Below are 25,815 nucleotides of genomic sequence, written 5' to 3' on the forward strand. Positions count from 1 at the left end.
TGCAGGCTCATGTCAGGGACTTCTTTGTTTCAGGTGCATTTGTTCATTGTTGATGTTGTAGATGATTGGTTAGTGTGAGTTCAGTATTCTCGGTGGATGCCATGCGGCCTTTTCCTTTCTTCCAATTTATTATGTTTGGAGTAGCATTTCTAGTTGCTGTAGAAATTTTCCTCTTTTCTAGTGAAGTGTGATTTTTTTTGACAGAATTCTAACCCACAGTGTATGAGTACTTCTTAGAGATAACAATGTTCCCATGTTTCTTCAAAAAGCATAAATATTTTAGTGAATGTTGTCACTGTGTTTGTCTTCACCAGGCCCAGTGAATATCTGCACCCTTGAGTATTGAGGAAAAACTCATAAAAAAAGGCATGTAATGCCGTGAAAGTTGTAAACCTTTCTCAGATTCCAATCTGCTTTCCCGGGGAATCAGTCGGACTTACCCACTGGGGAGAACTGACTTTCACCTTCATTGCTTACTCTCTGCCACGTGGCATTTACATGTAGACACCCACCTTTGTTTAACAATATTTTCTTAGCCCTTCTCACCCCAGTCCATGTACTGAGCCTGTGAATACAGCCTTAAATGATCTGAGAAAGACACCCTGTCCCTAAGGAGCTTCCAGTGAAGTTAACCCAGTTTTCACAAGCACGGGAGTAGAAAAGCATCCAGTCAAAAGATTCTATTACCTGTAGTTTTAAAGTACATTTCAAGATTCAGTGTCTTTTTTTTTCTGTATTAGTGCCTCCAGGGGAAAAAAAAGGAATAAAATCATATTACACTTGGCAATAAGTAAGAGACTGCGCTGAAGTACACCGCTCTGGTAGAGGTAAAGGGAATTCTCATACCTCACATACTGTTTTAGTTCTTCCTTCTTCCACAGACACTTATGGAGCACCTATTACATGCAACTAGAAAGATGATGGTTTTTTAAATTTCATTGTTTTTCTGGTAGAGTTGTCGTCATAGGCAGTTTACCTAAACACTGAGATTCATTGCCTCATCTGAACAAGCCGATCATCATATCCTCCTTGACCAAAAAGCCAATGAGCCAGAACAAATGATTCTGGTTTTCACTCACTGCAGTACTATCTAAGAAGGGGAGAGAAGGGAGATGGGAAGAACTATGAGCTGGAACTTCAAATGACTTTGTGGGAGAGTATCAGAGGTGAAACCTCACTTATAGTTTCTCTTACTGAATATGACATTCATCTTTTAATATCCCCCATACATATCAGTTTTCATTTGCCCAGTTAGTCCTTATTAGCTGAAGCTCAGAACCGAGGCTCACATGCCTCTATTTAGATAGCTGGTTCCTACTCCATGGAAATTCAATGGGTTTGAGGTTCTATGGTCCCATGGATCTTGGTGACTCACCAATGCCTATGATTCCTTATATTCATTCCAGCAGGAAGATGACTACTAGGTAACAACCCGAAAGTTTTAAGTGTAACTAGGCTCGGTTTTATAGTTCCCATCTGCGCTTCCTAGCAGAATGACTCCAAATAGCATTGACGACATTTTCACATTGACTCTGAAACCACACATAAATGTGTTCAGTGACATTGAACTCTGGACCAGATATTTTGTTTCTTTTCACAGATCCTTACTGATAACATGGGAAAGGGCTGGTTTGAGGAGCTAGTGAGCTTATGTATGTAAAGTGGCTAGTAAAGAGATCAGTACATTTTCAGCTCTCATTAAAGGTTTAATTATTATACTATTGGTTTATTTTTGTTTATTTTTTTTATTCCCCCCCTTTTGGCTTGTTCCATTCTTTCCTGTCTCTTCTCTGCATCCATTTGCTGCATGTTTTTTTCTGTATCTGCTTGTCTACCTTTGTTGCATCATCTTGCTGCACCATTTCTCTGCAGCGCATGGGTTATCAGCTCTCTGGGGTGCTCGAGCCAGCTTGCCCTCACAAGGAGGCCCTGGGACGTGAACCCAGGTTCTCCCATATGGTAGACAGGAGCCCAACTGATTGAGCCACAGCCGCTTCCCATAGTATTGGTTTTTGTTATAAGAAAAGGTTTGCAGAATTGGGCAACCACAGAGGAGACATAAGATTATTTCTCCTTTTCCTTTCTAGACTTTTATCTGTTATAGGAGACTTATAAAATTAATATTTCTCTGAGCATTATCTTACTGTTAGGTTTAAAAAAGAATCCATAAATCAGGGAGAAAAGCTGTAACTGCCTGAACATTCTATGAGAATTTATTTTTAATTAATATTTTTAATTGATATTTTCATTCCAAGTAAAAGGAAAAAAAAAAGCCTCTCAGGAATAATTTAATTTTTAAGTTAAAAATTGCCTTAGGATGCATTTCTGTCCTGACAGAAGTATACAAGTTTATAGTAATATTGCTTTTTTTAAAAAAAGATTTATTTATTTATTTATTTCTCTCCCCTTTCCCCCTACCCCGGTTTTCTGTTCTCTCTGTCTGTTTGCTGCGTCTTCTTTGTCCACTTCTGTTGTTGTCAGAGGCATGGGAATCTGTGTTTCTTTTTGTTGCGTCATCTTGCTGTGTCAGCTCTCCGTGTGTGCGGTGCCACTCCTGGGCAGGCTGCATTTGTTTTCGCGCTGGGTGACTCTCCTTACGGGGTGCACTTCTTGTGCGTGGGGCTCCTCTATGCGGGGGACACCCCTGCGTGGCAGGGCACTCCTTGCGTGCATCAGCACTGAGCGTGGGCCAGCTGCACACGGGTCAAGGAGGCCTGGGATTTGAACTGCAGACCTCCCATGTGGTAGATGGACGCCCTAACCATGGGGCCAGGTCTGCCACCATATAGCAATATTCTTAACAGCTGCCACATTTCTATTCTTCTACCTAAGTCAGTTTAATGGGAGTATGATATTAGAAGTAGTTGGAGGTGGTCACCAAGCAACATTAACATCCTTGATCTAGAAGACCAACTCTGTTTTTGATGCTCCATGTCATAGTTAAGATTCTCATTGGCTTCTGTGTCACCTTACATTGACTTTGAATTGGTTTTACACCAAAGTGCCTATTTTCTCTTCTGTGATCTCCTAAGCTATGCAATCAGTTTCCTTTACCCTCTCCCAAATATCTCTCTTCCATCCCGCTTTTCAAGCTCCTTCCATTCTTTTTCCTGTTCAGAGTAATCACTCTCTTGCCAAGGGTGTGGTCTGGGTGGCTTTTGTTTTATTCCAGGCTCTTAAATCCAGCAAATTATGCCGTGGAAGGGAAACACATGAGGTTGCCACTTATATTTTTTTCTAGTCCACCTGTTCTCTTGGAAGTCACTCACCTGTTTAATAAAGGGTCTAGAGCTCTGAACAGGTTCCAACGCCGGAAGTGCCAATGCTAACCACTATTTCAAAATTCTTTCCTCTACATGGCAGCTCTTCATTTGAGTATGAATCACAAAGTCACCCTAAGTGTTTCTCTTCTACCTCATGAAAACATGACTGTGCCAGAATGCCAATGGCCTTCATTAGTCTTCTGAACTTCCTGAAATTCATTAAAGGAAAAACAGCTACTTGAAAATGAATGTAAAGATGCCCAATGGGATCTTAAAACTAAATCTTTCAATATGATGTGCTTTGGCCTTAATAGGGTTTTTACTTATTCAATTTCAAGCTCCCTTTGGTTTTCATGACAAGGTTAGCAGAAGAGACATACCCAAACATGTTGTAAACTGATAAGCTAGATTCAATTTTCAAGGAAGCTCAGAAAGTATCATGTTAAGTATTAGCTATCTAGAGCTTGGAATGGATCTGCTGACAAATAGCTCTCCTCGGTTATAGCGATGCAATGATGTTAAGACCATCGCACATGCTGAATTAAAATGTTGTTATTAAAGTAACAACTAAATGAAACTCTGAACTTTTTTTTAAGGTCTCAGGAGTTAAATTTTGTTAGATAAACCATTTAAAAGGTACTAAAGAGTTTTCTTCTTTCAAGGTAAAAGAAAACAAAAGAACAGAAATATCCCACTGCTCTCTGTTTTAGTCCCTGTTACTTAATATGTGGCCAATTACAGAGAATTTTTCAGTCAAACCATGGCTTATACCTGTTTATAATGCTTTTTTTCCTTGTATTTGCAGATCTTACTTCTTCAGAGTAATGGAAAATGCTACCCAGCGTTGTTTTATTAATCTTCCTAACAAATGCTTGGGGGCTCTGTAGGTGGTATTTGGTATTATCCACAGTTAAAGATTTAAGAAAAAAATGGAACAATGTAAATAAAGTAAGTCCAGAAACTTGTTAATACTCACAGTGGATATTTTGCTGTGGAAATGAACTAATATTACCAGAAGACCTCTTACTCTCCAATGCTTTTCATAATGATTAGCTGGAACATTTATTTTTTTGTGTGAAGGACAAGATTGCGTATATTATATCTAATGTACTGGTTTCCCAATTTGTAGCAGGCTGGGTTTGCGATTTTGTGTATTTGATTAATTAAATTGTTAGATATTTGATAGATTAGGATCACTTTGCCCTCTAGAGATAGTTAAATAGAAGAGGTACAAACTGTATTTTCCATGTTAAGGATTGAAAGATGGTAAATGAAACTTGGGCAGGGAAGCTAAGAAACGAAGCCATCTAATTTGACCCCTAGTCTCACAGTGGAGTAGATTGCAACAAGACAAGTGGAATTTGATGGTTTTACCTTCACCACAATGGTGGATGATGGTTCAAACAAAGGTTAAATCTTTGTTTGGATTTCAATACCTCATCTGCTGGAGTCTCTCAGTTTGCCACCCAGTTCAAAATCCACTGTGCTTTTTATTTCATTGTAGGTTATCGAAATGTGGTAACTGAATGGATGAGTGACAACATAGCAATACAAACTAATACAAGTTCTTTCACTGGTCAAGCGTCTGATTGCCAAGTAAAAATATTGATCTTCTTTCTTTTCCTTTTGCATGCACATGTTCAAATGAAAACATTTCAAACTATCAGATCCATGCTTCTTTTTTTATTTTCTTGAAGGCTGGCTTTTATCATGCTGCTTAACGACACATCTAATTAATCGCGTTCCTAAATTCCAGTTCCTATTATTCTGACCATTTCTACATCTGTTCCTAATTGGCCTCTTCATTTTGTTTGCTCTGTTATCTTTGGAATGATGCATTTATGGAAATTGGGTATACACAGTGGTAGGGAGCAGTAACAGCTTATGTTTATTAAATACTTGTTATTCCTAATTTGCCAGATCAATTGCTTTGTCACAGACCAGCCTATTTTACTCTCAAGAGGGTCCTTTGGCAACCCATCAATTGCCCCGTTTTTTTGATGACAAAACTATATCTTCAAGAAGTCAAGTTCTTTCCCAGAAAAACAGTCACAGAACTGAGATTTGACCTCAGGCATTATGATGTGAAAGAGTCAGGCCAGCTATCAACCCTGCTTGCCCACCTCATCCCCAACCCCTTTTTTTGAACCAGTGATTGGCCTCTGCATTGCTGAACACTGTAAACTAAAGACGTTGGTTTCATCAGACACTCTGTCTTCCTGCCATCTCAATTATAGCTTTGTTGAGTTTGATTGTCCTAAGCTGGAGCAAGGCTTGATGGTGGCAGCAAGAACACCCACATTCATCCATATGCCCCGTAGATTTGAATGGGCAGAGTACCAACCATTATTTTGTCTCCATAACGGCTACTATTTAGAAATAAGGGAAAAAATTACCCCTCACTTTTCAGTTTACAATGCCTCCTGAAATTAAGAGATATTAGGGAGGGTTTGTCAAGTACCCACAAAGTTTTAGTGGCAGATTATGGAATTGAATTCACATTCCCTGATGGTAAACTCTAGTGTAGTCTCCATTAATCCTCATGACCTGAGCCCCTTGTCATTGCTCTCTGGTTGCTAATACCCTTGAGTATAAAATAAAAATGGTTGTGGGAATGGACGTGGTTCAAGCTGTTGAGTACCTGCCTCCCACATGGGACGTTCCAAATTCAGTTTGCAGTGCCTCCTGGGAAAACAAAAATAAACAGCAAGCAAAATAAATGATAAAACCAACTCAGGGGAGCTCATGTGGCTCAGAGGTTGAGCACCAGCTTCCCACATATAAGGTCCCGTGTTCAATCCCTGGCCCTGGTACCACAAAAAAACAAAAACAAAGACAAAACCCAAAAACTGGTTATGTGGTTTGCAGAACATCTTTCATTTCGGGTACATTCTAATCCGTCAAAAAGAACATTCTACATAATAGTTTGTTTCTGCATGTTGTGTTAATGAAGAATGGCAGGGGAACACAAAACTAAAGGCCTTGTGAAATCCTTTCAAAATCATCCACAGCTGTTTGAAGAATGAGACTCCAATATCACACAGCTGCCACTACCCCTAATTAATTGACTTTACAGGTTTTTAGATATTCACTAGCGTGTCTTCTGCTTATGGCTAAAAATGCTCACTAACAATCTTTAGCAGTGTGAAAACACAGATAGGACATTGTCAAATGCAGCCATGGATGAAAAGGTCGCATTTGCTCTTGCTCTGTTAAGATGAACCACTTGAAAGTTAGAGATGCATTTATTATCCGGAAGTTTCCATACAACAGGGACACTTGTGGCTAAATGTCTTTAATGGGAAGGAAGAATTTGTGACCAGGACTGTTAGCTGACATTTCTTGAGCTTGTCAGGAGGTCAACAGTCAACAGTCAACAGAGCCTGAATAATTAATGAAGGCCCCTGATTTTAAGCTTTTCCTGGGAAACTCAACCTTTTCCTTTAAAACTCCTGCATTTCCTGGACATCCATTTTTTCCCTCCTTCAATGTCCTCCATAATGTGCCCTGCTTCTTTTTACATATATCGTGTATCCCACCCTTGTATTGGAACTATTTCCATATCAAACTTTTCCATTCTCTGCCTCCCTTTCCACATTCCTTAGAAAACTCTTTTCCCTGAGGGAAGGGCTCATTCAATTTTTATACTTATATATCACCACGCTGTTGCACATTTTAATGTGCTTACCACATATTAGTGCCTAATTATATTAATGAAGACATGAAATAATGAGTAAATGAATTAAATGGGAAATAGAGTTTAACTTGCCACAGATTCATGTAAAGTAGGCATTCTACGCTAAGTTCACAAAGTAGTTTGAGTCAAAACAATCATCCAACTAATAACTATGGATGTTTTTGCATAAAGGTACAAGAATTCCTAGCTAGATATTGTGTTACTATCCCATGCCAAAACTTCCCTTAATCGATGTTCTGTTTCCATGATAATTACCCAAAATCTCTGGGTGTAGGTGTCAGATGTTGAATATTAGTGTCCTGGTGCTTAGGGAGTCTGGCCCAGGCTTTTACAGATGCTTCTCGATGTGACTCCAATTTTAGCAGACAAATCTTTTATTTACTATCAGCTTAACTTGTTTGTTGAGAAAATAGAGAGCTCATTGAATTTCTTGAAAATTCTTCGTAAATATCTTATCATTTGCAACACTGCTGCTCTATTAACTTTCCAGTGGTCTGGAAAGGAAAAATTGGAAAGGACACCAATCCCATTGGTAAGACAAGAGTAGAAGTCATTCACAACTGTTATTTGCATCTGTCGTTTTCTCCTGAGTAGTTCTGAATTAATGGTAAATTTGATAGTATCAGTGTACATATGGCAAGCCCCAAGAGTCGGTCACTATTTTCCATCAAATTTAAGATGCCATCAATTTCAAAACGAACCATTATTTTTGGACCCACAGAGGAAGGAAAAATGATGTCAAAGTAAGTGATGATGCTATTGATTGTAAGATGTATCTTGATTTCAGAGATTTAAAAATGTGGTTAATCTATGTCTTAGAATAGAAGAAATGTAGCATTTGTTCTATAGGTATTTTGGGGGGTGCATAATCAGTGTTCTATAATTCAACATTATGATTTCCTTCTTTTCTGAAGGGTAGAGCTATACAGGGTGTTCTTGACACATACTCTATTAGGAATCTGTCTAAAGCCTAGCATGCTTTGCAAGACCTGTCACTGCAACTCCCATTTCTGGATGTGTGAAGATCTGTTCACTAGCTCAGATTCTCACATGCGAACTTAAAGCATGTGCTGCAGCAGCTTTCCAGAAGGTAGCATCTCTCTCACAAAGCTTTCAAATCTTTCTTCAGGCATTTTTTAGAGAGGCTCCTCAGCCTATCCTTTGGCAGGCTGACTCAAAGTAGTTTGCTTTATCAGAAAGTTAAATTAAAAACATCCACAATAGTGGTATAATGCACACCCTTTTCTTTCTAAAAGTCACAATTTTGCCTTCTAAGCTTCTAAAGTGTTGGGAGCTTGAAAGCATTTTGAGTTTCCCTTCGCTATTAACTAAGCAAACGCCCCTTTAGAATCCCTAAAAGTTGAAATGACTGGCAAAGAGAGTATGGCTGCTCATCTGGTCAATTAGTGTATGACGTTTGTGGTGCAGCAGGGCAGTGAAGATGGGAAGCCCAAGCCCCGTAATTTTCTACCCTTATTTGACCTCCAGTCCTGCAGTAGCAGGATAGTAAGGTGTCCAGCCTTTTCTGTGGGAGCTTTTTGTAACTAATTGTTACTTGTCTCCCTTACTGTCCCGTATATACTGTATTTGGTGCGATGAGTGCAGTGTGTAGCACATAGTAGTATTACTGCTACTACTACTAGCTAATATTCATTTCATATTTATTATGTGACTGTTACTATTCTGTCTGGTGAAACTTGGATTTCACCAGTTCATCACTAACTTTCTTTTTGTGCTCCAGGTTCCAGTCCAGTATAACACATTGCATTTAGGCTTCATGTCTCCCTCCTTCCTTGATCTATGATAAATGCTCAGTCTTTCATTGTCTTTCATGGTCAGGAAACCTTTGAAGAGTATTGGTTGGGTATTTTATATAATGTCTCCCAGTTTTGGGCGGCCTGTCTTCTCTGCGGTTAGGCTGGGGTTATGAGTAACTGATTCACTTCTCACAATCTATGAACTGGTGCTATTATGATTCCCTTTTGCCACTAAGAAACTGGTGCGGAGAACAGCTGCGTAACTTGAGGGACCTGGGTTACAGACCCTGAGTTGATAGTCACTATGCTGTATGGGGAGTCAGAATTTCTAAATTTGAGTCTTGGCTTCACTACTTTAATATTTGTTGGTTTCAGATTTCTTGTCAGTGAAGCAGAAATAATAATTTTACTTACCTCATATGGCAGTGCTATTCCTGGAAAATGTTCGCTGTTAATATTGCCATTATTTTTTAGGAAGTTGTCCATGTCACTTTTGTTATCTGCATAATAATAATCCTGTGAACCTTAACATGATTAGAAATCACAGGCTTTGTTGATTATATCCTTTTTCTCGTTGTTCAGAGAAGGTGTTCTGGCAATTGTGTATGGATGCCTTATTTTTCGAGAAAATGGCTCTGTGAATTCTACAAATCAATCCAAGTATAGAGGAAGGAAACATGGATGCCCTATTAGTTTCTGTAAGCTTAAGAAAATTGAAAAAGTGAGCCTTCATTCCACATGCACATTTGGAATTTATGGAACTAGAAAGCTCTCAGAATTCAGCTGCAGAAATTTTTTAAAAATTACGTCAAGGAGGGAAGTGACTGTGGCTCAATCAAATGAGCTCCCGTCTACCATATGGGAGACCCTCGGTTTGTGTACCGGGGCCTCCTTATGAGGGCAGACTGGCCTGTCCACCATGGATCAACACCAGCCCATAGATGCTGCAGAGAGCCGACTCAGCAAGGTAACGCAACAAAAAGAAGGGAGACAAGCAAGAATACAGAAGAGCCTGCATCGAATGGACACAGAGTGCAGACAGCAAGCATGCCGCAGGGGGAGGGGAAATACAAAATAAATAAATACAGACACAGAAAAATGTACAGCAAATGGACACAGAGAGCTGACAGCATGCAAAAAGCTGTGAAGGGGAGGATAAAAAAAATTACATCAAGGAAAGAAATGGTAAAATTTTTCATTTAGCAATTAAAAGTTACCTGACTGTGTTTGCACATATCCTTATACATGTTCTTCGGAAGCTTTTACTCTGGCATATAACAATACCATTATTTCTATGTCAATAATATAAAATAGTAATGCTTCCTTCTTCATTGAAAATGATATCATAGGATTGTGGGTGAGCATGTGCATTCTATAGTAGATGACTTTCCCTTTTAGTAAGAATTATGGGAAGGTAAACTCATAGGTTCCTATTAGAAATATTCATTTCATGTTTTTCAATGAAAAAGTTACCCCAGGAAAGAAGCAGCAAGATGGTGGTGGAATAAGGAGTTCCTAGGAACAGCTCCTGCTACAGGGCAGTTGTTAAATACCCAGAGTTCTCTGGAGCTAGCTGAAGCACCTGTTTGGGGGCCTCAGGAAGCCAGAAGGGCATCCTCTAACATCCTTAAAGGAGGAGACTGCCCATCTGCAGAGAAGACTCATAAGTAGAGCACTCCATGCCACGGAGGCCGGTGCCCAGCGTCCACTGGAGGCACAAGCTGCCTCAGGAATAGAACCAAATGGATGGTTCAGAAACAGACCCTCATATGTATGTATGGTCAACTGATTTTTGACTACCCTATCAAGCCCACACAGCTCAAGCAGAACAATCCATTCAACAAAAGATGATGAAAGAATTGGACATCCATAGATGAAAGAAGGAAAGAGGATGCTATCTCACACCTTATCAAAAAATTAAGTCAAAATGGATCAAAAACTTAACAATAAAAGCAAGAACTATAAAAGCTCTAGAAGAAATTGTAGGAAAATATCTTTAAGACCTGGTATTAGGTATTGGATTCTTAAAGGAGATAAGAGGAGGATTGAGATTGACTACTGATGTTTAATGTATGTAGATGTTTTAATTAGCTTTACTGTTAACATATGGAAATGTATAGAGTGGATGGTAACATATAGTGAGTCACAGCTATTTTATAAATGGGGTTGTCGCTGAAAATGGCAGTGTAGGTATGTAAATGCCAATTGACAGGATGCTAGAGAATAATCTAGGAACTAAATAGCACAGTAAACCAAGTGGTGAATGAGAATTGTGACTGATGATATAGATGCAAGAGTGTCCTTGGTGACTTAGAGCAAATGTACATCACTACTGCAGGGTGTTAGGAATGTGGAGAAGCATGGGGAAAATAAAGCTGGAGTGACCTATGGACTGTGGTTAGCAGTAATAATATAATATTCTTGCATCTATGCGAAAGATGCACTGTGTTGATAATGAGACAGTATGGAAAATGTAAGCTAAATGTACGCCATGGTAACCATCAGATGATATTATCTTATCTGTAGCAAATGTTCCACCACAGTTTGATGTGTTGATAGAGGGGTTGTTTGGGAATTCTGCACATGTGCATGATTATTTTATAAGTTTACAATTTCTGTCATAAAAAATATATTTAAAAATAATAATAGGGTGATTTTGGGGTGAAAACACACCAAATGTAAGATAAGGACTGATTAGTAGTTAGATTTTGACAATATCCTTTCATAATTTGTAACAAACGTCTCATGAGAATGCAAGGTGTTGGTGGATGGCTGATGTATGGGACCCCTGTATGATGTTATGCATGTTTGCTTTGTAAGTTCACAACTTTTAGTATACACTTGTTTATGTATATTCATATATAAATTACATAAAGATAATAATAGGGTTGGTTGGGGGAAAATACTTTGGTTAGTAGTCATATTTTGACAATGCTCTTTTATCATTAGTTAAAAATGTTTAAGAAAAATTGAAGTTATTGGTGGTAGGGTGAGTTATGAGAGTCCTGTATGATGTTATATATGTTTATTTTGTATGTTTTCTACTATTATTATACACTTATTGTTTGTGTATGTTTATATATGAGTGATATACTTCAATTAATTTTTTATTAAAGTTACCCCAAAACGGTGCTCCTTTGATTCCCCTTGTTTCTAATCTCACAACAATTGATTTCTTATTGTGGTCAAAGTGCTGTTCTTGATGCTATATAGTAGATCATGTTTTGCAAATGATGTAATTTTTTCTAATAAGAGCCAATAATGCTTGAAAAATTATTTTTCTGATGTATTAATGTGAACATTTTCTCTTATGACTACTATTGATGCTCTTATGAAAAGTATTAAAAAGTCAACGTCATAAATCATAATGTAATTACCAAAGAGGAGATACCAAGTGGTTTTGATTTTTGGTGCATCGTAAGAGTAAATGTTTTTCCCAACTAGTGTGATCATTGAATCTGAATAATGTTAAAATATATGACTTTTGTTATCATATATATACAGCCTTTGCCATATATTTATATGCCATGATTTGCATATGGAATTCTGAAGGTGATAAGAAATTTCAGAAGGTCTTCCTTCTCTGAGGAAGATTACAGATCAGTTTATTTGGTTAAGCCATCTCAATTATTTTAGGCACATTTACAAATGATAGATTTCTCTAATCATGATCATTTTTATTACACTCTTACTATTTATTTTCTTACCATTATTCCCTTGTTGTTCTTGTTGTTGTTGTTTTATATTTCTGTGGCTACGGAAGTCTGGCAGCTTAATTCAAAATTGAATATAAAGCTTGTGGATCTAACAAGTTACATTGTTTTAGTAAAAGAAAAATTACCTACAAAGTGGTGAGGTCCCTGAACTTAGGAGTGTTTATGCAGACCAGTGTATATCCCAGAACCTTTGTCTATAGATTTCAAAGCATTTATCCTCCTTTTGTGTTATGTTGATCTTGCTCTCTATTTTAATTTGCCAAAATGCTGCCAAAGCAAAGTACCAGAAATGGGTTGGCTTTTTAAAGCACATTTACTTGCGGTAAAAGCTTACAGTTCCAAGGCCGTGAAAAGTTTAACTCAAGGCATCAAAATAGGTGCTTTCTTACCCAAGTTACCAGCCAAGTGTTGAAGCAAGATGGCAGGTGATCTCTCCCTGGTCTCTGCCTTCCCCTCCAGGTTGTACAGTCTCCTGGAACTCAGCTGTGGGCAAGCAAGCATAAATCTTATCTCTTGACAGGCCTCATCTCTCAGGCTAGGCTTCTCCTTTTGCCTGATTTCAGCAGCAAGGTAGTGCGCACATGGCTTATCTTTCCCCAGGCCCTCTGCTCTTTGAGCCTCTCCTTTCTCTCACATGGGAGGATCAAAAATGGCAGAGCTCTCTTTTCCTGTATTTCTCTGTTTTTTTATCAGACTCAGCAAGAGGGCAGAGATTTAACCCGATCCTCACCAAACTGACATAGTCCAATGAAACCCTAAAGCGATCTTATCAAGTAACCTAATCAAAGGACCCTCAACCCAATTTAATGTAATCAAATGTTATCACATTCATAGGGATAGATTAGTTTAAAAGCATAATCTTTCTGTTTTTGAGATTCATAAAATAGTTTCAAACTGCCACAGGATCTTTTTGGTGTTTTCCAACATTAAAATCTTAAAGTTTTCTAATATTTTGTCACCTTGTTGTAATCAGGAAGCACTGCATTCATAAAGCTGTTATCATTGAAATACATATGAAAGATTTGGATGTCAGACTTTCTGCCAACACTTTGGCAATATCAAAAAGAAGGCTTCATTCCGAATGTCTCCAAACACCCACCTTTTTGGGTGTTTCAAATAGAGTTGTGATTAAGTGACATGTACCCAAGAGTTCATTTTATCAGGTTTCTTTTTGTAGTGGAGCGCAGTGGAAAACATTGTTTCCTTGCTCAGATTTCTTACTACGTATGTATAAAAAGATATTGATATTCCATATCTGTAAAGGAGTAAAAGCAGAATCTGTAGACACTGGCACCATTCCCTCCACATCCAGGGGAAGAAAAGATGGGTGCCATTTTGAATGGGATTCTAGTAACTTTATAAACTCTTCATGGGACTTCCATTCTGTGTTTTTGTTGTGTCATACCAAATCAAAGACATTTATCTTTCTGCTCTGCCGAAAAGTAATTGCTTACTTCTCTTGGCCAAACCTCCTTCTCCAATCATCTTCCCCGTGTCTGTGAAGGGTGTTCCATAGCCTCAGTTTTATAGAGCAAAGAATTTGAGATTATTCTGGACCCTTCTCTTCCTGTCATAACTCACATCCAAATCCAAAGCATCAACAGATCCTGTCAGCATTACCTCCAAAATATGTCCAGAATCTGATTACTTTACACACCTGTGTTGTTAACTTTCTCATCCAGGTACCACCTTATCTTTCTTCGACTGTTAGCTGTACTTCTTAAGTAGCCCAAGTCCAGTCTTGCCTAACTACATTTTATGTTCCACAAGCAGTTACAGTGATTCTTTTAAAAGTTAAATCAGATAATGTCTCTCCCCATCTCGCTCATATCAAGATTCAAATTCCCTGTCATGGCATAGAGTACCGCAGAGTCCTTAGTTCTCCGTCCTTCCATGATACCCCATCATCCACCTTGCTGTGTTTAGATCCACCATCACTTTTCTCCTGGATACTTTTCAACCTGCTCTTCTCTCTGAAATGCTCTTCTCCCCAATACCATCCTCACTCCCTTCAAGGTCTCTGGTCCTTTATCACCTTATCAGAGAGGCTTTTCTGATTATCCAGAGCCAGACATCCTCATGCTCACCCCTCGCTTCTTACCTGTCTTATCATACTTTACTTGTGTGCCTGTCACTACCTAACATAGCTATTTTTCATTTTCTTTATCTCCCTCCCCCATTGGAATATAAGCCTCGTGAGAGTAGGAATGTATCTTTTCTTTGTCTTATTGCTAAAGCATAATGTGGTACATGGCACATGATAGTTCATCAGTAAATACTTAAATGATAAATGAACGAATATGGTTTAAATTTTAATAGGTATAACTCATGGATAGACAAACCGTGAATAGTATGTAGCATGGTTTATATATATATATATATATATATATATATGTACAATATCTAGTCTTTGGAAACAGTTTTCAAACTACCTAAATATAAATATTTAGTGTTATAGGAGGGAAAGCTGTGAATTACTTTAACTAATGTGGCATTTGAGAAATGGCATGAAATTTCCATTTTATGTTTTTTTAAAATAGATCTCATTAATAGCTATTATTTTCCTTACTGAACATTCTGTTTAGTACAGTTTTTGAAATTATTTTATTACAGTAGTGATATCTTGCTTGTTTTATTTCTAGAATCTAACCCTAGTCCATATCAGGGCCTATATAATAAGCCTATAGAATCCAGTAACTTGCAGAATATGTCTTATCTATCAAAGACAGTGGTTCTAATTCTCATGCATGGAATACAAGCTTACAAGTGATATATTTCAATAAAAAAAGTTAAAAAAACAAACAAATGAATATTTCGGTCTGTTCTTAATTCTTGTTTCACTTGTCTTTGTCAAATGCATTATCAATAGAATTTGAAAAATACATTTGATGGTATACAAGTGATAATGATATTCTCTCACAACATACTGTTGACTGTGCTATACAGTCATTTCATTCTTATAAGAAGTAAACCTGGCCTAGACAATTCTTAAGAGATAGACCCTTTTCTACTTTGAGCAGCGAAATTCAATTTGCATATTTTTATTATCCTTTTCTCAAAGCAACTAAAATTTGTAAGAGGATGATATTTTTTAGTTATCTATGTGATTAAAATGATAAAAATATCAAAACAGACAGGACATATTCCTAAAATGTCAAGATCATTTTTTTTTGTATAAATACAATTCATGGCTTATCAATCCTTATGCTATTAGATTGACTTTATAACATACTAGAAGTAGGTATTCTAATTTAGATGCATGTTTAGAGTTCCCCATGTCCATCTTAGGCTTGATCTAAACATAAAATGATTTAACTTGGGCAAATTAGAATAAACTCTTTTAAGTAATTGAGGTATTTCAACGAGTTAATTTAGTTCACATGAATAAATGTTCTCTCAAGGAATCTTTTATTGCTTTGTATTACCATTTGGCCTAAACTTTTTTTCCCTAGAAGATATTCTTTTGATAAACTATTTGCTATTCTCACTGTAAATTATAGTTTTTTAGTGATTCATACTGTATTTCATACTGTATTTGGGTCTGTAGAAACTGATGCTTCAATATTGGCACAGTTTCATTAGAAATGGAATTCTAGATCAAGCTCCAATAGGAATGATAAATCTTATGTATTTTTCAAGTTCATTGCTAAAGGTAACTAGTAGGAAATTTGGGTCTAATTACAATTGGCCTTGAATCATAGAATCATATAAAGTGAGACTGCTTTTCACTAATATATATACAATATAAATAATAGGAATTTTTGTGTTACGTGCATTCTTATATCGCTTCCATTTATCACAGAACTTCATATCAATAAAATACTAATGTTTATTTAGTTTATGTCTCTAGTATTATTAAGATTTTATTTTAAATTTCTTTGAGTAGTGCTGGGCACTTTTATTATTAAAAGAAGACTTACCTTTCATATCACCCGTTAATAGACTGACTATACATTACTTCCACTAAATAAGTTCCCTTGTCTTCATTTTTGTACTTGTTCATTTTGAAGCACAGAGAAATGTGAATGGAACTTCAGGAAATTACACCCAGTGGGTAATTTCTACCCTGGATTCTATGTACACATTATGTCCATTAAAATGCCAAAGGATTCTTATTTTATTTCTTGGTCATTATGTCTAAATAAATTGATGGTACATTACTGAGATTTGTCCAGGATTCAATGATTGCAATAAAAATGATGATCTCATCATGATATTCACATAATACATTTATCCAATTGTCTTTTGATTTATAGTTTATATTTTACCTAATGCTGTTTATTCAAGACTCCTGGGCTCATATTTTTTTTTTTGGTCTTTGATAATCAATACTAATGGACTGCAAGGGTAACTGTATAATCTAATGAAGTGGCTAATCCAGAGTCTTGGGAATGAACTGTGAGAGTTTGAGGAAGATCGTGTTTGTTTAGCCAAATGTTATGACTGATTTATATTTATTAAGCAAGTCCTGGCTGGCTGTAGCATTCAGGATGGCTTAGATTCATGTAGAGATTTGGCGAGTGTCAGCAGAGCCGCTTCTGGAAGGAGACATAGAAGTCTAATAAAGATTTAAAATAAATAGAGTGAATCAAAATTTGGTGTTCTCTGATAATTCTCAGAACTCTATTCTCTGGTTAGCTTTGATAATTTATTTCACTCTATGTGTGTAGATAGATAGATAGATAGATAGATAGATAGATGGATGACCAGTTTTTAGAAGTTATGCTTATTTTCTTCAATAATATGGCTGCCCATGAAAAATGATGAAAATAGGAAAGAAAAAACTTGTACACGCATTCCTAGGTAAAATGTCACATTGCTAATTACATTTCTTATTTGGATAAAAATATCATGATTTGCAGTACATAAATACCTGATTATGGCAACCTTAACAATTCTTTTTTCTCTTTGTATATTATATTTAATAGTAGAAAAATGTGATTCTTGGCTAATGTAACACTCAGGAAAAATTCACATTTATTCCAGGGGCATTATAGATATTCCAGCCTGTCCTTTTCAGGCAAGCATTTTGTACTTATTTGCAGAGTGATTCTCCTCAGAAGAGAATTTGCTGAATTTCTGCATCTTATCCGGCATCAATCACTTTGATTAGGGTCTCACTCCACAAACCAGGCAGCTTCTCTTCCACAGCAGCTCCATATGTCTCCCACAGCTGTTCCACTCTCTAGGCAGAACTTGATTCTCTTTGACTCGTAGTTTGTGTCCCTGTCAAAAAGACACTCGATGGCTTCTTTATTCTTTTGATTTGCCCTACTCTTTTATGGCCTGAAATAGTACCTGTGGCTAGTCCTGAGTTAGAGTCCTGTGGAGTTTGAGTAATTCTGATTGTGATTTGTTTTGATAACTGAAATATTTACATCAATTTTCATACTAAGGATCTGTTTGAAGATCAGGGAGACAGGTCAGAGGTTTTCCTTATGGAAAAGATGTCTTCCTGAGAATGTTCACTGTGCAAACCCAGCCATGGAAGGTTACATTATTTTTATGTTAATGGGGAGTAAGTTGACTTCTTTTTATTTATGGTTGCTTTATGATTTGTACTTTTTTCCTTGGAAGATAGCTTATGTCCAGGTTACTCTCATAGTGTACTATATTTTGAAAAACTAGAACACCTATTAGAATTTGACCACAGAGTCAACAAGAATTTCTGTACATATACAACCTCCTTTCAACCAACTAAACACCCAAAAGTTGTTTGCAGTGGATTCACTATATGAAGACAAGTAGAATAAATAAAATGGGACAAAACAGTTTCAGAATAACATAAACCATCATTTCTGTAATTGGCAACCTGATTCACTCATTTCCAAAAACACAGTTTTCACAGAGCTTAATGTGAAAAGCAGAAAATTCTTAGAGAAAATAGTAGAGTATTACCTGAAGTTTGCTGAACAAACATTTTCGGGGGAAAGACAAAGCTTTTGAACTTGAACTTCTGGGATTTTAACTGTAAGATCAACCATAAAGAAACTTGCCAGGCCAATTGAATGAATGATACTGAAAAGACTTTGCATAATTGGGCAAAATTTTTAGCATTGAACTGACATCTTTAATCAGAATAGCTATGGAAATTGAAAGACACTAATTATTGTACCATGAAATTTCTAATTCAAATCTTTATGTACTCGTAGATTTGGGAGGGTTATGGGAACAGTTATGGTCGCTGATAGCATCCAGGGTCTTAAAAAAAGACTTAACAGAGCATACCAAAGGGATTTAGTTGATTTCTAATTTTAATCAGCTTCTACCCATGAGTTCCAAACGGCTTTGTTGGTTGCAACTTTCCTTGCTTTGTGGAAATCTAGGAATGGTTTACTAAATGTCAGTTTATGATGTTGTTGTTTTATCTCAAAAGCAAAAACACTACAATACTTCAACTTCCCATAGGGAATTACACATTCAAACTAAATTCTAGTAGTTTAAATTGTAGAAGGGAGAAGCAGATGAAGTAATGTAATTATAGACTTGATAGGGGGTTGCAAACGTATAAGCAATTGCCAATTTCTGTAGTTAAAAACCTTTCTACATTTTATTATAGCTGTAATGTTTTGAGATATAAAGCCACATTCAACTAAGAACTCATATACATACAGATTTTTAATACACTTAACAATTCAAAATAAGTAATTTCCTAACTCGGGGTTGGTCCTTATATTTTAAGCCCACAATTCCACAAACTGTATCATCCCATTTGCTCCAGGCCCATTCTACCTCACAAAGCACTCTATGTACCAAACCCTATCCACTTCTCTCTTCCTGATCAAAACTTTCATGTCCACAGTTAGCAGATCAGTTAAGTGTAGGAGTATGATTTTGGTTAAAACTCTTATACTAATGGTAAATCATTGGAAAGCCTCATATGTCCTCATGTTATTGGTGTATTTTTTCAAAGCCATGTGACTATCTCACTGGCATATCAGGTAGAACATGACAGAATCATGCTAGCTAGACCTTGAAAGGTATTCTGTATATGTGTGAGAAAGTCAACGGGATTAACTCTACTTATTGAGGTGTCCACTTTAATGTACTTAATTTACTTCAACTGTTCATAAATTCCTTTGTCCCATTGTTTGTTCCCTTCCTATGCTTCTGAAGTATAAAACTCTTTAAGAGCTTCACTGTTTCTTTTTAATTTTTTGCTTATTCATTTTTAAACAACACAGTCGGGAGATTTTCAATGACTGGAAATGATGAGTAGATTGGTCAGAACAGGAATAGGAGCAAACTGTTTAATTATAGTTTTAAAAGCTAAAATTTCATTCCTTTTTAATACTGGCAAGGGCTGAAAATATAAAATAATACGATTGTATTTTTGGATTGCCTTTATGATAAGAAATTAAATGTGGTTAAGCTCTAGTTGACAAATATTCAGTTTCCAGAGTATTTTATTCATAGTTTTATGGTAATAACATTCCAAGATAATTTTGTAAGTTTTAGTTATTCAGATTTAACTCAGAGTGACTGAAATAATTTTTATTTTCCTCTATGCTTTATTAACCAAATCATACCAGCTTCTCTTTTTTTTTCACATTTAAAAAAAAATTTTTAAAGCTTTAGATTTTATAAATGTTACATAAAAAATATAGGGAATTCCCATATGCCCTACCTCCTCCCACTCCCACGCTTTCCCCCATTAACATTATCTTTCATTAGTGTGGTACATTTGTTACAATTGATGAACATGTATTGAAGCATTGCTACTAACCATGGTCTATAATTTACATTATAGTTTACCCTTTGCACTGAAGAATTTTAAAGGTTTTGATAAAATGCATAATGGCCGGTGTCCAATATTGGAATGTCATGCAGAACTATTCCAGTGTCCGAAAAATGCCCCATATTTCACCTATTCTTCCCTTTATCTCCACTCAGAACATCTAGTGGCCACTGCCTTTATATCAATGTTACAAATTCTTCCATTACTAGAATAATAATAAGTCTACTTTAGGCCATAATTCCATTTACCCCTTAGGTTTGTTCATTGCTCAATCTTAAGCATTTGGGGATGGTGATGGCCATTCTGTTTTATCTTGAGAAGAAACTTAGATTCCTTTGGAAAGGTAGATGGAACTGTCTTGCTTTCTGTTTTTTTGGGATGGGCATTGTGCATCAGCATTGTTTTGTTAGTTTTCTGGGCAAGTCCAATGACCTTGAGAGTAGGTGTTGCAACTCTGCTGAGATTCAGGGCTCAACTGGCACATGAATAGACCAAAGATTTAAGTGTTTCAGACATATATTTAATGAACTTAGTGCTAATTATGGGTTCAAATAAAAGGGGTAGAGGAGCCATGGGTAGGGAAATTATAAATGAGTCTAACTCTGTTGTATTGGGGTGGAAATATTCAAAGTAAGATCCACTGATAGGGTGTCGAATTCTTGAGATTGTCTGCCCTGCCTGTAGTGTCTTGATATCTTCAGAGTCCTCAGTAGCACCACTGTTTGAGGTACTGTTTTCTGTGGCAGTCGATGGGATCCTGCTGAGACATGCATAAGCGTATGCATGTCAGGAGGAATGACCTCCTGACTCACTTTGAAATCTCTTCACCATAAACACTAATTTGTATTTAATAATTCCCCCTTTTGGTCAAGGTCTTTTTCCAAATATATCGCTAGTTGGCTCTTGGTAACAGTACCTCAATGCCAGTGAGGCTCATCCTCTGGAGCCATGTCCCATGCTTGGGGGGAAGGTATTGCGTTTATATGCTGAGTTTGGCTGAGAAAGAGTCCACATTTGAGCAACATGGAGGCTTTCAGGAGGTAACTCTTAGGCAATGTATAATACTAGGCCAAGTTTCAATTTCACAATATCAATATTAAGGTTCATAAGTATAGCCATGAATATCAGAGACTGGTGTAATGGTCTGTCCTCTTTCGCTAGGCACTACCCATATACTCTAGGGATTCCTGCTGCTATATTATAGAATGTAGCAGGACTTCCTTGGATGGGAATTCTATATTTTTTTGGTTATTGTGTGGTTCTCTATACAATGAGACAACACCCCATGACCACTTGCACATATTCATATGCCATAGAGGCATGCCCCAGGTACACCCCTCCCCATACATCTGCCCATCACTGACACCCCACACCAGTGATCCTCCCCTACCACAGTTATGACCCTTCTGTAATCCAAAACATCCCCCAAAAGAAAGCCCCAAAATAAACAAATATAAATAAGAAAATAATAAATAACAAATAAAATACAAAGGTAAATAATAAATAAAAAATATTTCGCATTGTGTCTTTCATCATCCTTAAGATTTTTTTAATCTTTTATGAACAGTCACAATTTCTTCTGTATGTTCTGACAATGTCCTATTATTTTTATTTTTTTATTTTCTTTTCAAAGAAACCTTAGGTTACAGAAAAGTCACATAGAAAATATAGGGATTCCCATATACCTAACCCCTTCCCCTGTCCCCTATTAATAACATTTTACATGTCATACTTGTTTCTATAACCAGTTACTTATATTCCCAAAATGGAATGGAATCTCTCCCACCTTTTATTTCTTATGTATCCCTCCCTGGCCTCCCTTATCACAGGCTTTCTTCCTTACTTGACTAACATCCTACACATTGCTTCTTGAATTCTCTTTCTAAAACACGTATCTGGTCATGTGATTCTAATGCTCGCGTATTTTTCATGATTCCCTACTGCCAATAGAATGTAAGCTCCTTCAAGTGGCATTCAAAGATCTTCACAGTGTGAGCAACATACACATTTTCAGCATTTCTCTGTCATTCCCCTTTCCAGCACTTCCAACCTTGAGTAACCCAAGTAATCTACTGTATTTGTGTGGCCCAAGGGAACAGTTTTGTATCAAAGGATAAATAAAACTATTTCAAAATTCTTTTTTCTCTCTCTGTGAAATTCCAAATGTGGAGAGGGAACTTTTTATAATTCACCATTAACACATGAATATCCCTGTCCACAGTGTCTCCCAGTATCCTGTATTGGAAAGGTAATCTCTCATTCTCTCTCTTCCCCAGTTCTCCCCTCCTCTCTGGAAAACTCCACTGGTTGCTTTCCTTTTCTATTCACTCCCCCTCAGTGCTTTAGTTGCAAATAGATATCGCCTCTTTCTTTTTTTAAATGTTCTTACTGCCTCACATCCTGCTTCACTGCTTATTTTGTTTTTTAACAGCAAAGAAAGCTCAGAAGCTGACCCTGTAAGCAAGAATTCTTATCTGTAAAAAATCAGTAGGAATCGGAGAAATTTTGAAATATTCATTTTTAAGTAACTTTGTCCTTGTTATACATTTATCCTGTATCATAAATATTTAGCATATGCTACTGTTAGAGTTTCCTCCTTCCCCTTCTTCTTTTCCTTCTCATTATATAAAATTCAATCTTTTCTCAGGGTAGATGCCCCAATTCCTCAAGTCAGAATTTTCTGTACCCTTCTTTATGCTTTCACAGCGTTGTGCTTATTTTTCTGGTGCCCTGTATGCCTTTGAGAAGTTACATCATGGATGTTTCCTAGATTGTGAACTATTTGATGGCATGGAGAGTATATTCACGTTATCTTCAGCACAAGTGACTTTTACACAGGAAAGACTTAATAAATGTTTGTCAAATTGAATCCATTTCAGTTGAAGAGCTATATTTCAAAGGTAGGTTTAAATAAATTCAGAAACAGAATTTAGATTGTCTATAAAATTGAACTGCTTTTAAAATTAGAACATCAGTGTATAGTTAACCACTCTAGATCATTTATAAATGATTTCAATAAAAAGTTCAATTATCTGGATGGCAGGAGGTATGCACAATTATAACCAATGTTTTTTTGGCAACAAATTACCACTCCATGTGTATAATCTTGCTTGCTGGAAATAGTTGAACCTGTGCTACAAAGGCATCTTTTTAATTTTGTCAACTTCACACAGTATGTAAATTTTTATAAACATGCTTATAGATAATGTGCTTACTTTGAGTATGTATAACAAATATGTCTGTGAATGATACCCATCATTCTAGTTTTTTTTAAATTTCTCTCCCCTCCCACCCCCAGTTGTCTGCTCTCTGTGTCCATTCGCTATGTGTTCTTCTGCAACTGCTTCTATCCTTATCAGTGGCACCAGGAATCTGTGTTTCTTCTTGTTGCATCATCTTGTTCTGTCAGCTCTCCGTGTGTGTGGCACCATTCCTGGGCAGGCTGCACTTTCTTTGGCGCTGGGCGGCTCTCCTTATCGAGTGCACTCCTTGTACATGGGGCTCCCCTACGCGGGGGACACCCCTGCGTGGCAGGGCACTCCTTGCGCGCATCAGCACTGCACATGGGCCAGCTCCACACGGGTCAAAGAGACCCGGGGTTTGAACCACGGACCTCCCATGTGGTAGACGGACGCCCTGTCCATTGGACGAAGTCTGCTTCCCCCTTCTAAATTTTTTAATATCATGCAGACTGCTAAGGCTACTAATGTACCTGCTTAAAATAAATATATTTTGAAAAGGCTTAATTTATTTAAAGTTTTAAATCTAACATTATAAGGAAAATTCTTTTTGTAACAATTTAGTTTTACAATATATATTATATAATGCAATCGTGAATAACACTTTTGTTCAAAATCAGACGTTTTTTAAAAAGTATTTTGTCTTGGTGGACCTCATTTAAGAATTCTAGCATGTATAATATTACTCTACATTCATTAGGCAAGTGAAGATGAAAATGCTATAAATATTATTCAAATATCTTCATTTAGTTACTATGGAAACTGTCATTTTCATCATGTATAGATAGACGATTTTTTAAAAACTGGCCCTTGCACAGAATTAGGTAAACTTGGAAATAAACACTGTAAATATATTAAAGCTATTTAAAGACTTTTTATAACAGAATATGCTTGGGGCTTTGAAAATTTGGAAATAAACTATAAGAACAGTTTGGACATGTTAAAATATAATTAAATCTATGATTTCTTAATAAGGAAAAAATATAAAAAAATTTTTAGCCTTAATTCACAAAATTCTGAATGAGGGTTGGTTCCTTGATATGAAGTAAAATGGTTTTTTAAAAAAACTTGCTAAAAGAAATAAACATGGTCCATTCTTTGTACCTATGAACCTGGCTAACAAAGAAGGGAAGTTTAGTTGAGTCAACTATTTATAAAGTAGTGAGTACTTTAAAATATTCGACTTTGTGAAAATGTTGTTATTAATTGATGGTGTCTTCGGAAGCTGTCTGATAATGGACATACCTGTTACTCTTCTTGGCACTCAAATGGTTTACTCACCATCCTTTCGTTCGGTTTACTCCCAATCCTTTAGTTCCCACCAGCATGCAATAGTCTGTCCTGCTTTGCATTTCCCACCATCTCATCCCTTCCTCATTGCTGTCAGGTACTGATCCCTTGGTGTTAGCCTTTATTTTGCCCAGCTTTTGACATGTGCTCAGGGTCCCTTCTCATGTCATCTTCTGCCATTTGAGGAAGTACTTCAAAACGAATCCTCAAAAATCTTGCCCTGTTTTCCCCCTTACATCGACTTGCACTTCTTTTCATAAAACCAGAGTTAAGTATATTTTTCTTCCTTCCCAATCTTTACCCTGGTAGCTAATCGATGGCAGAGAAAAACCACGCAATTATCGAGGTGGTGTCCCTGTAAATTGCAATCACTGCCTTCTGGATTCCCTGGCCATCTCCTCCCACCCCAGTCCCCCATTCTCTACTGCAGGTATGTTTCGTCTCTGTTTTTCCTCATGCCTCCCACTCTATTCCCACCCTCAATGCCAATGACCTTACAAAAAATAGAAGTCTTTAGATGTGATTTTTTTCCCACTTCTTCTACAGACTTAGATAATTCAACATTGTCCCCCCCCCCCTTTCCCTTGTGCTTTCTTCCTTCTAAACTGAGTCATTTTTCTTTGGCTCTGGAGCCCACCTGCTCTCATCTCTTTCAGAGTGCTTCCTTTCAGTTTTTCTTTCTGTTTCCTCAGACCTGCCTTGCCTTCTAACTGGCTCCATCCTGACTCTTCCTTTGACTTCAACAGAAGCTCACACTGTCAACTCTCTGGATTTATCTTTTGGTGTCTTTTATTAGCTCCTCTCTTCTTTTCCCTCCCCGTAAAGACACCTGGGTGTTCTGTCCTAGTTCCTCTTCTCACTCTAAAAAAAAATAAAAAAATAAAAAAATAAAGAAATCTAGCATATTTCTTGACACAATTAAATTTGTAAATAGATAATAGATAAGTGAATTAAAAAAAATGAAAAAAATGAATTTCTTAACCCCCTTAAATACATGCTTACTTCTGAAACTTACCATCTCCCAGGATTCCTCCACTTCATAAACCTCAAATATTAAGCGGGACCAAAACCATCTGTACCTTCTCTAGTAAACTCCCCACGTTGTTATCAAAGTT

The 25,815-nt window shown here is 36.9% G+C and overlaps 1 protein-coding gene across 1 annotated transcript in view; it reads left to right on the forward strand.

Annotated features, from left to right (window-relative positions):
- The window catches only part of IL1RAPL1 (interleukin 1 receptor accessory protein like 1), a 1,419,608-nt gene that overhangs the window by 479,978 nt on the left and 913,815 nt on the right, over positions 1-25,815 (forward strand). The window lies entirely within an intron of this gene.

Source organism: Dasypus novemcinctus, chromosome X (assembly GCF_030445035.2).
Source record: "Dasypus novemcinctus isolate mDasNov1 chromosome X, mDasNov1.1.hap2, whole genome shotgun sequence".
NCBI classification, from domain to species: domain Eukaryota; kingdom Metazoa; phylum Chordata; class Mammalia; order Cingulata; family Dasypodidae; genus Dasypus; species Dasypus novemcinctus.